Source organism: Columba livia, chromosome 24, assembly GCF_036013475.1.
Source record: "Columba livia isolate bColLiv1 breed racing homer chromosome 24, bColLiv1.pat.W.v2, whole genome shotgun sequence".
In the NCBI taxonomy this organism is placed as follows: domain Eukaryota; kingdom Metazoa; phylum Chordata; class Aves; order Columbiformes; family Columbidae; genus Columba; species Columba livia.
In genome coordinates, this window is record NC_088625.1 from 701287 (window position 1) to 715097 (window position 13811).

A 13811-nucleotide genomic window follows, 5' to 3' on the forward strand; every position below is an offset into this window, starting at 1 on the left:
ACAAGATTGCAGATAACAATGGAGGGATGAGGACTGAGCACCCAGCGAGGGGGAGCAAAGCTCTGACTCTGCACCCCCTGCTCCTGCGCTGGGTCCCCCCGCGGCTTCAGGGTGTTCGACTCGCTAATCCAAGGAAATCCGTGGCCTTTCCAAGCCGCCCATCACTACCAAGAGCTCCCCCACCCCTTTCCCAAGCCCCCGACTCACCAAGGGCCTTTATTTGATTTGAGCTCTTCCCTCCGCCCACCTGGGGCTGAGCTGGAGCAGGAAAACACCAGGCAGAGAAAAACCCAGGAGGTTTCTCAGTGCTGCTGAGCACGTTTGTTGCAGAGGGAGAGATGTTTATTTATTTAAGCGTGTGACAATCCAAGTCAGCCTTATCTGACCAGAACACTTTGTCGATCAGACCGAGGAACGCGTCCCGGGCAGCGGAGCCATCTCGCTGGAGTACGGGCAAGCACCGGCGGACCCGCCGCGCTGTTCGGAGACACGGAATCACCTCCGAGTTCAAAGGCTGGGGAAGAAGATAGTCACCTTGGAAACCAGAGCCGTGCTACGGCATTGCCGAAAGGCTACGGTGCCGGTGGGCAGCAGGCTGGCCAGTCCCGGGAGGACAATGGTCACTCCGGGGCCGAGCATCCCACCCAAACCACAGGCAGGGAAAGGGAAGCGTCTCCCCAGCATGGGCGCCCACTTTGATCTCGGTGACATCCCTCCTTTGTCACTGCTGTGGGAGGGAAGGAGCTCATGCAGCTGGATGGCGGCCCCAGGTGCATTGCCATCGCCCTCTCCTTTTCCCTTCGGCAGATCCACCACCCAGTTTCATGCACAAAGTGTCAGTTACAGATATTTTGCTCCAGTGCCATGGGCTGACGGGTCCACACGCTCGGAGCTTTGAGCAATGTTACAAACAGGGTTCTGCAGCCCTCGCCTGCCTGTAATCAGGGACCAGGGGGATGGTAAATGCCCAAGCCAAGCAAACGCCAGGCACACCTGCGAGCTGCATCACACCAACCTGGACCAGGCGAAAATCAGCGTATCGCTGGTGAAAGCACCATTTCTCTCGGCTGCCCAATGACATTACACCAGGGCAACGCGGAGCCGGAACATTCTAAGTTATCTTTCTTTCCCGCAGTAACAGAAAGCACAACGCAGAGATGAAAGTATTTACAAGGCCAGAAGAACCCGCCTGCGGTGCCTTTGTAAAGCCTCGCTGGCGGCCGAGGAGGCGAGAACACGTCCCTTAGAGCCGGTGGCAGTGCCACTGCTGCGGGGTGACAGCGGCCCCGGCCGGCGCCGCGGGGTGACAGCCATCCCCACCAGCCCATCCCCTTGCTTTTCCCCAGCGAGCCGATCAAAATCATCTGCTGGCACCGAGCCGGAACGCTGCTGCTTTTCTATACACACACACAAACACATATATATATGTATTTATAAAAATCCCAACCTGGAATTGATGGTGCCTGCTATGAAGCAGTTTGTCACCTGTGCTTTTATGATTACAGCGACTAAGGGGAAAAAGATGTCCTTTCAGATAAGCATTGAAAGGGGGAAAAAAAGGAGATTTCAAAGGGTCTTTGTTCTCTTGAAGTGCTCCGGCTCCCAAGCCGGGAGATCTCTCAGAGGAGGGGGAGGAGACAGGATTTAAAAACAAAATGCGTCCTCATTTTCAAACTGTTTCATATTAGCAGTCATCAATTATGGAATTTGCCTTGATTAACGTTTCAGGCCATTATATCACCCTCGATGTTTATAATTGGATCCTAAATTAGGATTAATTCTCAAGGAAAAGGTTCTGAACTAAACAGGTGATTTCTCTCTCTGGAGCTCCGGCAATGTCCTCATTACTAAAATAATCATTGACTTTGTGGCGTTGATACGGAGAGATGAAAGGCCCCGAGGAGCCTGGCAGGGCCAGCCCGGGCTGGGATGGGGCCGGGGGCGCTCCGAGGGGACCGGGGGCGCTCCATCCCCGCTCCAGGTGCCCCCGCCAGGTGTCCTTCCACAACGAGACACTGAGCTATTGTTATTTATTAAACAGTCCGCGTGTTTCTTAATAGACATTTCATTAGGAACGTTAGGTATAGATAGTCAGTGGCCCAGAACCTACAAGTAATTATGTTTAATTATTATGCCTGTATGTTTGGAATAACAATAGCTCCCGAGCACCAAGATTAAGGAGCAAGAGTCGATTGGAACAGGAGCTATTTATTTTTTTTTTTGCCTTAACAGTTCCCCTCCATTCTTAATTGGTTTCCGCATTTCTCAGCCACTGGCAGGAGCCACCAAGAGCCACGGCAACACGTGTACCTGAACAAAGTGGGTCGGCGGATGCTTTACTGCATATTCAGAGGGCAGTTTGGGACCCCAGCGTAGCAGCAGGTGCCCAGAAGGGGCAGGTTGCTGCATTTCCCCCCACATGCTCCTTTAGTGCCAGGGAAGGGGATGCCGACCCCCCGGCCCTGCCAAGGACACCCGCCTTCCCCTGCGCCTCCCCAGCGGCGCCAGCCGGGAGCCTGCGGGAATGAGAGCGTTTGGGAAGAAAACAGAGCTACAGAGAGACATTGTTGAATGTAAATATCAGTTAAATATGCATTGCCATATGCCGGCACCTTCGCGGTCTGTTAGGAGGCAAGGCGAGCCAGTGAGAAGCTGCAGGAGCAAAGAGCTGAGGCTCACAAGAGCCCGCGGTTCTTCCCCGGCAGCCCCAGCCAGCGCCAGAGCCATCGCCCAGCTCACAACCGGGGCTGCAAAACCCCCGGTGCAGGCGATGGCAGCCCAAAGTGCCTCATTCTCACTGCAGGCTCAGAGGAGAGCAGGCAGCAGGGCGGTGCAGGGATTACACAGAATGGAGAAAAGAACCCAAACCAAACCCTTCACACCGCAAACCTTCCTGCACCAACCGCCCCGCACCTACAAAACCAAGAGAGACGCGCTCGCGAACCCACCCGGCATCCCTGAGCATGGACCTGGACTGACAGCACCACCGGCCTTGGAACGCAATTATCTGCTTGTTTAAACTCCAGCACATCTCCAAGTGCTTTGGTTAATTGGAAATATATTAAACGTAGGTTTATGAAAGTTAAACATGTACTTAAATTCTTCGCTGGGCTGTGTGGGAGGTGTGAGGACAGACTGACAGACAGAGCCTGTGGAACGGCTGCTTGGCGGCTGCGTTGTAAGGACATGCCCTCGTGTCCCCAGCCGAATCTGTGCCTGCAGGACCCGCATCCCTCCCCGCGAGCATCCTCCAACACCACACGGCCAGACCAAAGGGAAGGCGCTGCCGCCATCAGCCTCAGCGGCTCGTGTCTTTGCATTGTGGAAACACTTTATCAGGTTACACAAATAAACCTTGCCTGACTCGATCTTGAGTGAAGGGCTTTTAACAGGTGATGCTGAGCAGAGAGAGGAAAGAAAAATAATAATAGACTGCAGCAGCAGCAGCTTTACTCCTTTCTCTGGCTCCCCAGAGAGGGTCATCCTTGGAGAAGCTGTTCCAAGAAAGCAAATTGACACAGGCAATTACCGGGATGTCCAAAGAAGTCGGGTCCAGCGAGTCCCTGCAGCTCCGTAGCCAGGGGCAGACATCACAGAAATACAGACGCTATTCGCAGGGACCTGCTCTGCTGTCCGCGCTCCAGCCCTGTCTGTCACCACCGCGACAGCCCAGGGTCGATGGGCACCTGGAGACGAGCACCGGCCAGCACATCACACCACTCCACTCCATTCCACTCCACTCTGCTCGGCTGTTCTGCAGCCGTGAGACAGGGAGGAATGGATGCACAGGTACATCACCGCACGGATCCCTCCTTCGCACCAAAGGGCATTTGCCCCCTATGCTCCCCCTCCAAAACCAGCACCAAGCACAGGGGAGCTGTACCTGCACCTGCCAGGGCAGTGGGCACAGCCCTGCACCCTTCGCCAGGCACCTGAACCCTCCCTGGGGGGCACAGATCCAGCCACGTCCCTCGCCTGTGCTGGCACAGGGTACACTCACACCAGCAACAGCATTTCTGGCTGAGAAACGGGCCTTTTCTGGCTGCGGGGAGCTGCAGCGCTTGACCTCGCTTTGTTCTGCTTCTCTTTGCAAGTCTCTGCAGTTTTTGGCCACTCTCCAGTTTCTCCAGCCATTTTTCAAGCCTCCTGTTCCCAAGGAGGCTCGGGACAGCCCGGCGGCAGCTCTGCAGAGGTAACGCTGGCACCGAGCTCGGGGGACCGACGGCAGCCCCCGGCGGGCAAGGGGTGCCGGCCCCACCCCGGCGTGTCCTCCGCGCAAAGCTTTTGGCAGCAACACAGCCAACTCTAATTGCAATTTCCATTCTGGTGGCTGCTCTCTGCAGGCAAAATAGGTTCTGTCTATACAATGAGTCACTCCTGAATATCAATCTACACAGGGTAAAATGGAGACAATAGCTGCTTACATGCACAGTGAGTTAATTATGAGCATCTGCTATTAATCTTGCTATCAGACTGCTAATTGCTCCTTCTCCTCCACAAAGGCGTGCTGGAGGTGAAGCGGCTCAGCCGCCCTTCCCCAAACTTTGACAGGTTCCCCAAGGGGGCTTTGGGCTGGGAAAGCATTTGGGCAGGGTGGATGGCTGGATGGAAACCACCCCAAAGGGTGTCAGAGCCACTGGGAGGGGGTGGCAGGTCCCGGAGGCAGCACCCCCAGGGGGACCCGTCAGCCGGGGAGACTGAGCCTTTCGGGGGGGCTGGCGCGCAGGAGAGATGTCGAGTTGCGCTCTCGCAGGTGAGGACTTGACATCTCGCGTGTAATGAGGAAAGAAAATGCATCAGGAGCGTTTGGGGGAGCTGACAGCAGATCAGAAGCGCCTCCTTCTCCCACAGATTTGTTTTGTCAAGCCGTCGCTGGGGAGCGGGGGAGGCTCTGGCAGACGCGGGGGCACTGGCAGGCGGCACAGCCCGGCCCTTTGATCCGGCCGGGGCTCAGCAACCGCTTCCGACAAACCGCGCTGATTGTGGAACGGGAGAGCAGCCAGCACACCGCAATTAGCTGCCCGGCAAGGAAAGGGCCGCTGGTCGTCTCTCATTAAGGAGCTGCCTGGATTCCCCAAAGCCCAGAATGGTGCTGCTGGGGACGGTGATGGAGCATCAGCAGATGGGGGTCACTGGCCCCCACTCTTGGGGTCGCCCACATTTGGCAGTTGGGCAGGGAGGCAGCCCAGGCCACTCTGAGCCTTGACAAGGCTTTTCTGCCAAAGAAGGGGCTGGGGAGGCTCCAACAACAGCTCTTGGAAAGGAGCACTGAGGACCTCATCAGCATGTGAATAAAAGGGAGATTAAATCTGAGCCCTGAATATATGTAGGAAATGTTTGCTGCCGTGTTCTGAAAAGCCCAAGAGGAAATGCAAGCCCCAAACAGTTTCCTCCTGCACATCCCCATCCCCATGGCTGCTGGATCAGCGCCCTCTGGTCCCCATGCCAGGCTGAGCCCCCGGCCCAGACCCGTGTCACCCTGCAGAGCTCCGCGGGGCCCAGCGGGCAGCGCCGCGAAACGAGGGGAATTTAGGATATTTGAAGACACTTGGAAATCTTCCGTATCGATTTCCCCTCCTCAGTAATTAGATGTAGCGATTAGAGGCTCCTTTCCAGCGCCTCGCGCGGCTGCTTTGCGCGGAGCTCCCGGCAGCGCTGACACGGGGATGCCAGCGCAGCCTCATCCACATGCACGGCAAACCGCCCAGCTGCACGACCGCAGAAACCTCCCTCCGAATCTGGCATCGGCATGCGATATACATAATATATAACAAGCATGTTTATCAGACGCTAACACATCGCAGCTGCTGTTAAACCAGCGTACAAGCCTTGAACTGCATGGAAACTTCATGTATTATTTAAAGTACTTTCCCCGTGAATCCTGTCAAAGCAAAACCAGCCCCTGCGCCCACGAGGACGGCGGCCGGGGCACCGCAGCGGTGCCTCCGTGATAACACCTGCAGTGCTGCCGCCCTGGGCTCCATGCGATGGGTTTTATGGGGGCCAGCAGGTGCAGGACATGCAGGCGTCCCCAGAAAGACCATCTCAAGTCGCTGCTGCCCTGCTCACCAAGTGAAAATGCGGCGCTCGCCCTCCCTATCGCAGGCAGGATGTCCCCTGCCTGCCTCCAGAACCAAGGGTTCCGCGCCAGCCCCCGGGCTGCAGCAGCACCGGGCACCGTTGATCCTGGCTCACACAGCAGCCAGGGCAGCCTTGCTTGCCCACAGCCAGCAGAACGTGGAGATCAGGCTTTAACGAGCAGATGACGTATGTTTCAGTACGCAGAGCAAGAAAGGCGATGGAGATTTGCAGCGGGTAAGCAGGACACACGACCCCAGCCACCAGCCAGCCCCAGCTCCCCTGCAGGACAGGCTGCTGCGGGTACGGGGTCCCCGCGCTCTGTCCCATCGTCCTTTCCCTGGACACCGCACCCGCTGCTCCCCAGACTGCAGGGCTGGAGCAGCCCTGTATGCGCCAGCTCAGCAGGGGAGCAAGAGACAAATGCTTTAATATGTGCTGAGCCCAGGCTCCGGCTTCAACGCTTACTTCTTTCTTCTTCCTTCTCAATATTTCATACCGCTCCAGATAAGAATGAATGCAATACCGTTATTAAAATCTTCCTCTATATTGTGTGCAGAGGTCGATGTGGTTTGCCCTGCTATCTGCATTTTTAAAGGTATTTCTAATACAGGGTTTCTTTTTCACAGGGAAAATAAAATAGACCCTTATGCCAAGCGGGAATAATCCATCCTCAGCTGCAGCGAGACAGAGCCTGCGGCCGAGCCGGGCGGGAGGAGGATCGCTGCTCAGGATCGCTGCTCAGGATCACAGGAGGGGCACTGCTCGGGATCGCTGCTCGGGATCACAGGAGGATCGCTGCTCGGGATCACAGGAGGACCGCTGCTCGGGATCACAGGAGGACCGCTGCTCGGGATCACAGGAGGACCGCTGCTCGGGATCGCTGCAGCACGGCCCCTCGACTTCGCTTTCCCACCCGCCGACGGGAGCACCTGCTGCTCCAGCTCCACGCACCGTGGCTCATTGCCCTGCTGCCCTCAGGACGGGATGCAGGCGCCCGAGCCAGGCTCCCTCCAGCCTGCCTGGCTCTTATTTCCCATCCAGCAGACAGCCTGGGAGAAGCAGTCAAAGGCCTTTTTTTTTATGTTTGGGAAAAGAAAAACTGCCATAAATTTATTTACTTAAAGGATTTCTCACCAGAAAACAGCCCCTCGAGACTCCCATTTTCCGAGAGTGAATCTCTCACCTAATCACAAAGTGCTGCTATTTACTGTATCTGCTATCAAGGCAGGCAGTCTCTGTCCCGCCTTTCCTAACATCTATTTACCAAATCCATTTGCAAGTCTAAAATTTAATCAGCCAGGTTTCATCTTAGAGGCATTAACATTCAAATGGGACTCACTCCCAGGGATGGAGTAAACTGAGGATTCAGGGGGAGCCGGCACATTAATAACAGGTGCCTGTGAGCTGGGCAGCTCTGGAGTTCAGCATACAGGGAGTTAGCCCCAGCTTATGCAGGGAGTTAGCCCCAGGTTAACCCCACTAAACCCCCCCAAACTCCAAGGAAATGCAACTCGAGGGGAATAAAGAGGAATTATTCCCAAGCACCTCGCTGCGTGGCGCACGCCTCATGGGAGGGATTCATTAGCTAATGCTCATAAAGCGTGTTTTATGGCTGCCCTTCTCAGCGGAATGGATGCGAGGTCTGCACTTGACCTCGGTGGGAACAGGAGACAGCCGCTGACAGGAGCCAACAGTATTTTATACCAACCACATTAACAGGCCCTATAAAGCACCCGGGCTGCCCGCAGGACAGACGGAGGCTGGCTTAACTCAGAGGAACATACACATAATGGGAAGGAAAAAGCAGCAGCTTCATCACAACCACGAGAACTGTGTCGTGCAGAATTTGGTGCGTGGGCAAGTGCACCACTGAGCATCCTCCTCGGGGACCACAAGGACAAACAACGAGTTTCAGACCAGCGGGACTTTTCCCTTCCACACCACTCCTCATTTTGCCAACCCGTCAGCAATCCAGGAGAGGAGGGATCGGGCCGGGGTGGCCCATGTGCCACCAGGGATCCCAGATCGTGAGGCTGGGTCCGCGAGCAGGGATGCTCCATCCAGCCCAGCTGGGTACCGGCCCAGCAACAGCTTCTCCTCTGGACATAACCTTTGCTGTGCTCTATTACAAGCCATAAAAAGAAGGATAGTGAGTGTGAGTGAAGAAAGGAGAGAGTCATTATGTGTCTACTGTGATAGCCTGCGATGCCTTCGACTCCAATAAATAAATAACGGAAGAACTATTCCCCCAGGTCCCTCCGACATCCCTAATTGATATCACCGGGGATCTTCCATGAAGCAAACAGGAATCTAATCTACCGCCTCGTGCAGGTAAATGGAAGCAGCAGGGTGGCTGCAGCTCCAGCTCCTCACAGGGACACAGCTAATGGGACTGGGACCGATTGTGGGCAGCCTGATACCCAAATAACCACCGGGACCAGGGGCAGAGCGAGGAGCACACAAAGCCCTGGGGAAAGTACCATTTTGCAGAGACTCCCCAGCAGAGGGGCAGGAAAAGCTGCTCTGGAGGGGTGAGGCACTGGACTTTCCCGGCTGTGCCGCAGCAAGGACGGGGCTGTGCCGCAGCTCGCTCGTCCGGCACGCTGCCCTGCAACGAGAGCTGCCCTCGGCTGCCACCTCCCACCTCCCTGTTTAATTAACTCCCTCCTGGTGTAGGTAATGGAGCTCCAGAGCTCTTAAACAAAGATTTAATCAGCCCAAGCTCTGCGCTCACAGGACCCATCTCCCTTTGTCAGATTGGTGTGAAATCCAGGGCACCGCCAGCCTGTGACAGCATCATCCTCCCAGTTAACAGCTTCCAGTGTCCCGGTCCCCAGCCAGACCGGCACCCAGGCCCCCGGACTCTGCACAGCAGAGACTCACCCGGGTCATTGATTTTTAGCATCATGCAAATGGAGGCAGCGGGGAGCTGGCAGCTCCAGTGCATTATTATTTAGGATGGATAAACTCTTAGCCCAGGTTCGCAGCACCTCGCCGAGGCCAAGGGAGAGTTTCTGATTTATCGTGATTGTTTTTGGTCCTGCGGAGGAAGCACAGCGGAAAGCGGAGGGGAGGGGGAGCGGGCGAAACCGCTTCCATCAGCGGGCCCTGGCGGAACGAGGAGCCACGTCCCCTGCTCCCCTCCAAAGCAGGGTCTGTGACCCCCATCAGCGGCTTTGCAGGGAGCAAACGCCATCAGAGCCAGGCACCGAGGGAACGCCTGACAAATGGCCACTGCAGCACGGACAACACCGCACAGCCCTGCAAACCCTCAACTCCGCACCCAGACACCCCTCGCCGAGCACCAGCATCGGGCCGCAGGGTTGGCAAGTCACCTCCTTGGGACAGCGAATGAGCCAGGGATCTCTGGGCAGAAAGCAGACATCCTGACCCCCCCAGCCCCCCGGCAGCGCCTTCCCGACCCGCAGCGAATTGCAGATAGATTGGCTCCTGGTAAATGGCAATAGCTTTGCAGAATGCCATCTTAATAAGTGCATCTCCCAGCCAGGGGTGAGAAGCAGCAGCTGAAGCGCCGGCGTGGATGTCAAGTTACAAATGAGACATCCAACTGCTTCATTTATTAGAGGGAATCAATTCGACTTTTCATATTCGCCGGGAGTTTCAGGCAGGAAGGACCCCATCAGCAGCCGGCACTCAGCCCTCCGCTCCAGCTCCACGCGGCGCACGGGCGACATGAAGGGAATGGGAAATCTCTGCCTGCAGAGCATCGCTGGAAAACACTGCACTGTTCTCCAGGGGAACCAGGAGGAGGCCACGTGGAACACTCGGGCCCCGTCCTCCCCATCACTCGGCTCTGCCGGGGCAGCTCCAGGGAACTGCAGCCAGAAGATGGGCTGTTGTCATAGAGCACCGTTAGCATATGTGTCCCAGGGCAGCAAATGGCACACCGAAAACACCGAACCAAATACTGCAAAACACAAAATCCACAGAAACATCCCAAATTCCTTCTCCAGCAAGCACAGATGGCAGCTCAGCCAGCGAGCCAGCGGCAGCGCGGCACACAAATCGCGAGGAGCCCGCGTCCGCCTCTGCACGGCAGCAGCTCTGTGTGCCAGCGCGGGCAGCCGATGCACGTCCCGGTGCCACAGCCCCGCTGGGCTACAGGGCGAGGGGAGAGGGGACGGGGGAAAGGGGCACCCGCTGCCTCTGCACCAGGGAGCTCCAGCTCTGCCCTTTGCAGCAGTTAACGGGTTGTGCATGTGCACGCGGTTTAATGCGCCAAGAGCTGTAATTGCCACTGTACAAAAATATTACAGGTCACTGGAAGCAATTTAATGATAATAAAAAAATTTTTTAATAAAAACAGGAAATTAAGCAGCTGCCATCCTTGATTTTCAGGCTTCTTTATCATGCAAAAAACTCCTGTTCATTTCCCCACAGACAATTAACGTATCCACAACTGCAACACAAAGCCCTCCTCATCCTCGCCTGCACCCCATGGTCACAGGCGTGGGCACAAGGGCGCTGAGCCCTGCCTGGCACTGCACCGCGCTGAGGTGACGAGGAGGGACAGCTACAGCTTCGCCCGCTTTCTTTTTCTTTTCCCACACACATCTGTCTGTTAATTAACAAACAAATCAAGCCTGTCTTGCCAATTAAGAAAAGGTAGCGAGTGTCAGGCTCCTTGCAGGATTCCTGTCCCTGCTCCAGCACACTGATGGTGTTTGTCACCAGATGTGTAGCAGCCACCCCATCCAGCCCAGCGCCTGGACCCCAGAGCTGCTGGGGACAAACAGCTGGAGGAAAAACTGCAGGAAAACCACAGTCCCCAAACCCCCCAGAGCAGCTCTATACGGAAATGCCACCTGCACGGCAAGGGGAGGGACGCAGCCAGGGCTTGGGAACCAGGAGCACGGCCCCATCACTTTCTGTCACTGCCGAGGCCACACCGAGTGGCACCAGAAAAGGTCACAGTGCCAGGGAGCAGCGCCACATCTCACCTAACATGCTGGCCATTAGGACGTGTCACATCCTCTCCGTGACACTTGTGACATGAGAGGGGAAGAAAAAATGCAGAGCTAAATTAATCCTGATGACAACGATAATAACACGATCAGGAAATGGCACAAAATGAATCTGTTCCAATGACAGCGCTGCCGGCCCCGAGGTCTTCAGGAGGCTGAAGGGCACAGTGCTGGGCACACAGGGGGCGGCTCCGCAGCCCACGCGCTGTGGGGACAGAGGGTCCAGGGGGCAGAAAACCCCTCCTGTGTCAGCCAGGGACACGTGGGGTCTCACAGACAAAGAGCGCTCAAAATCACCCACGAACCTGCAGCACAACCCCAGCTTTGCGCTGCATTCATGTGCCAGACCCCGTTCCTCACCCCCTCCTCCAACATCCCACACCCAGATCTACACAATGTGGGTACAGCCCAAACAGACACTGAGCAGGGGCGGGGGGCACCACTGGGTTTTCCGGCCCCGCCAAGGGCAGTGGGGCCGGGTCACAAGCTGGCGGTGCGTGCAGAGCCCGGTGTGCACAGAGCCCGGTGCGACACACACACCGGCCCCACCAGCGCTATAACACTTTCCAGACTGGCAATCTTTCATCCCTTTTCAATCTCTTCAAATGCTAATTAATCTCTGCAACCTCCACTTGCCCAGCTCTTTGTCTCACATAGCTTACCCGAAGTGCTTGGCCCGTCCCTTTGCCCAGCTAACTGCAGCCGGGTGGATTTTAGCGATTTACTTTTATTCACAATTGCTCAGTGAACCTCTACAGGAACTTGTGGCTGTTCGAGGTATTTCCTTCACTGCTGTTGCCCTTTATTGTGCCTCACTAAGGGCCCTGGGGCTGAGTTTCCCAGACAAGCAGCTGCTGGGACAGGCAAAGGCAGCAGCCTCGGGGTGGGGAGGTGGCTGGAAGCCCCCCATGCCAAACCTGGGAGCCAAGGGGTGACTCGTTATTGGCAGGAATAAACCTACACAAACCCCTAGAGCACAAAAATCAGCAGTCACCACTGCTACTAAGCAGAAATGTGGCTTGGCACCCCATCCGTCTGCAGATGCAGATGTCCCTGGGACGGATGGAGAAGCCACGGACCTGGCAGCAGCGCCTCTGGCACCGAGGTTGGCAGCACCCAAACAGGAGAGCCGGCACTGCCGCAGGACAGGGACACAGCCGTGCCACCAGCAAAGCCTGGGGCAGGACCCACGGCTTTGTGCCCTCCTGCTCCAGCAGCCTGGGCGGCCTCAGCGCGGTCCTGGGGCCACGCAGGGACTGTCAGAGCTCGGCAATGGCGACACTCTTATTATACATGGCCTCAAAGCCCATTCAAGGCACTGGAAGATGAATTATGTTTCATTTATATCAAAGAAGCAATCTCAGAGCCCATTTGTGATCAAATTTGCTGTCAGAGAAACTTTGCTTTATCTCATTACATCTGATATCTCTTGGCTTCTTGTCCTTGAGACTATTAAAGTTTAATGTCAAATTCGAGATGAAATGCAATCGTTGCTGTATCATCTCATCAGGACCCGGTGCACCCCGTCCATCCTCATGGTCCTGACAACTCATTACACTGGGGCAGCTGGAGGAGAGGAGGATGAGGATGAGGGGAGGAGGCCTTCCTCCCACAGGCTGGAGTGTGGGGTGCAAAGGAGGGTCAGCCTGGCTTTGTTCTCACTCCTTGCCAGGCTGCCCAGCCCTGCCAGGTGCCCTGAGCACATTCACAAAGAGGGGGGGCCGGGGGGCGAGGGGAATTAGCAATGGAATTGGCACAACCCATCACCCACCGCGCTGGGCACCGCCGAGCTATGCACCCGGGTAATCCGGTCCTGAAAAGCAGCAAACGCGTGGCGCTTTGGTCCTCTGGAGAGCAAACTGGGCCCCAGCACAGGCAGGAGTTTGAAATTCGAAGCCAGGCTGGGAAATGGAGCCTTCCGAGGTGAAACAGCCTTTCCGGATCATTTAGTCTCCCCTCAATCCTGTTTCCTGCACAGACTAAACACCTTTGATGATGGGCTTTAGAGGGCTCCCGGGAGGCTTTCCCGGCGCTGCCTGCTGCAGCCTCCCAGATACCTTGTGCAGAAGGGTCTGCTGGGTCCAGATTAAAGCCTGAGCCACAAAAGCGTTCAAAGCTGAATGCACCGCGATTTTTCAGCGCTCCGGGAAAAGCCCACTAGATGCGGCTCTTTCCGCCTCCCCAGCCCCGGGCAGCGGGGCTCCTGCCGGCCCCGAGAGGAAGAGGAGGGCGGCAGAGCTCACAAGCACAGCACCCACCCTGCCTGCGAGGGGGCCGGCGGGGGGAGCGACCGGCAACGTCCCATCTCCCCCGGGGCACAGCCCCCCTCCCCGGCGGGGGGGACCGGAGAGGAGCCCGCGTTTCCCCGGGAAACCCGCCCCCGAGACGCGGTTGTTACCCATCGCAGGAGCAAAAAGGAACTAATCGCGAACAGAAACTTCCCGACAGAGTCGCCGGCACAATCCCTCCGCAGGCTCAAAGGCCACTGCGAAGCGGGGAGAAGCGGGGAGACGTGGCGGGGCGAGTTCTCCAGATACCCTCTCGTTTGCAGGTGCCCAACCTCCGACTCTCCGGCTGGGACTTTCAAAGCAGCCGAGGGACGCGGAGCCACAATTCCTGCCTCATTGCAAAAGTCTCAAGGAGTTCAGTCTCTCCACATTAACAAAGAAAAGGTGATGGGGTGACTTGATCAAAGTCTTTAAATACCTACACAGAGAACAAAAGAAATTGATAATAGAGGGCTCT

General features: G+C 56.4%; 1 long non-coding RNA gene across 1 annotated transcript in view; it reads right to left on the reverse strand.

The window, feature by feature from the left end:
• LOC135576281 (uncharacterized) overlaps positions 1-13414 on the reverse strand; it is an 85607-nt gene extending 72193 nt beyond the window's left edge. Inside the window, exon 1 of the long non-coding RNA XR_010467872.1 lies at positions 12865-13414. This is a non-coding gene — a long non-coding RNA (uncharacterized LOC135576281). The remainder of the gene's footprint in view (positions 1-12864) is intronic.
• Positions 13415-13811: the final 397 nt, after the last annotated feature.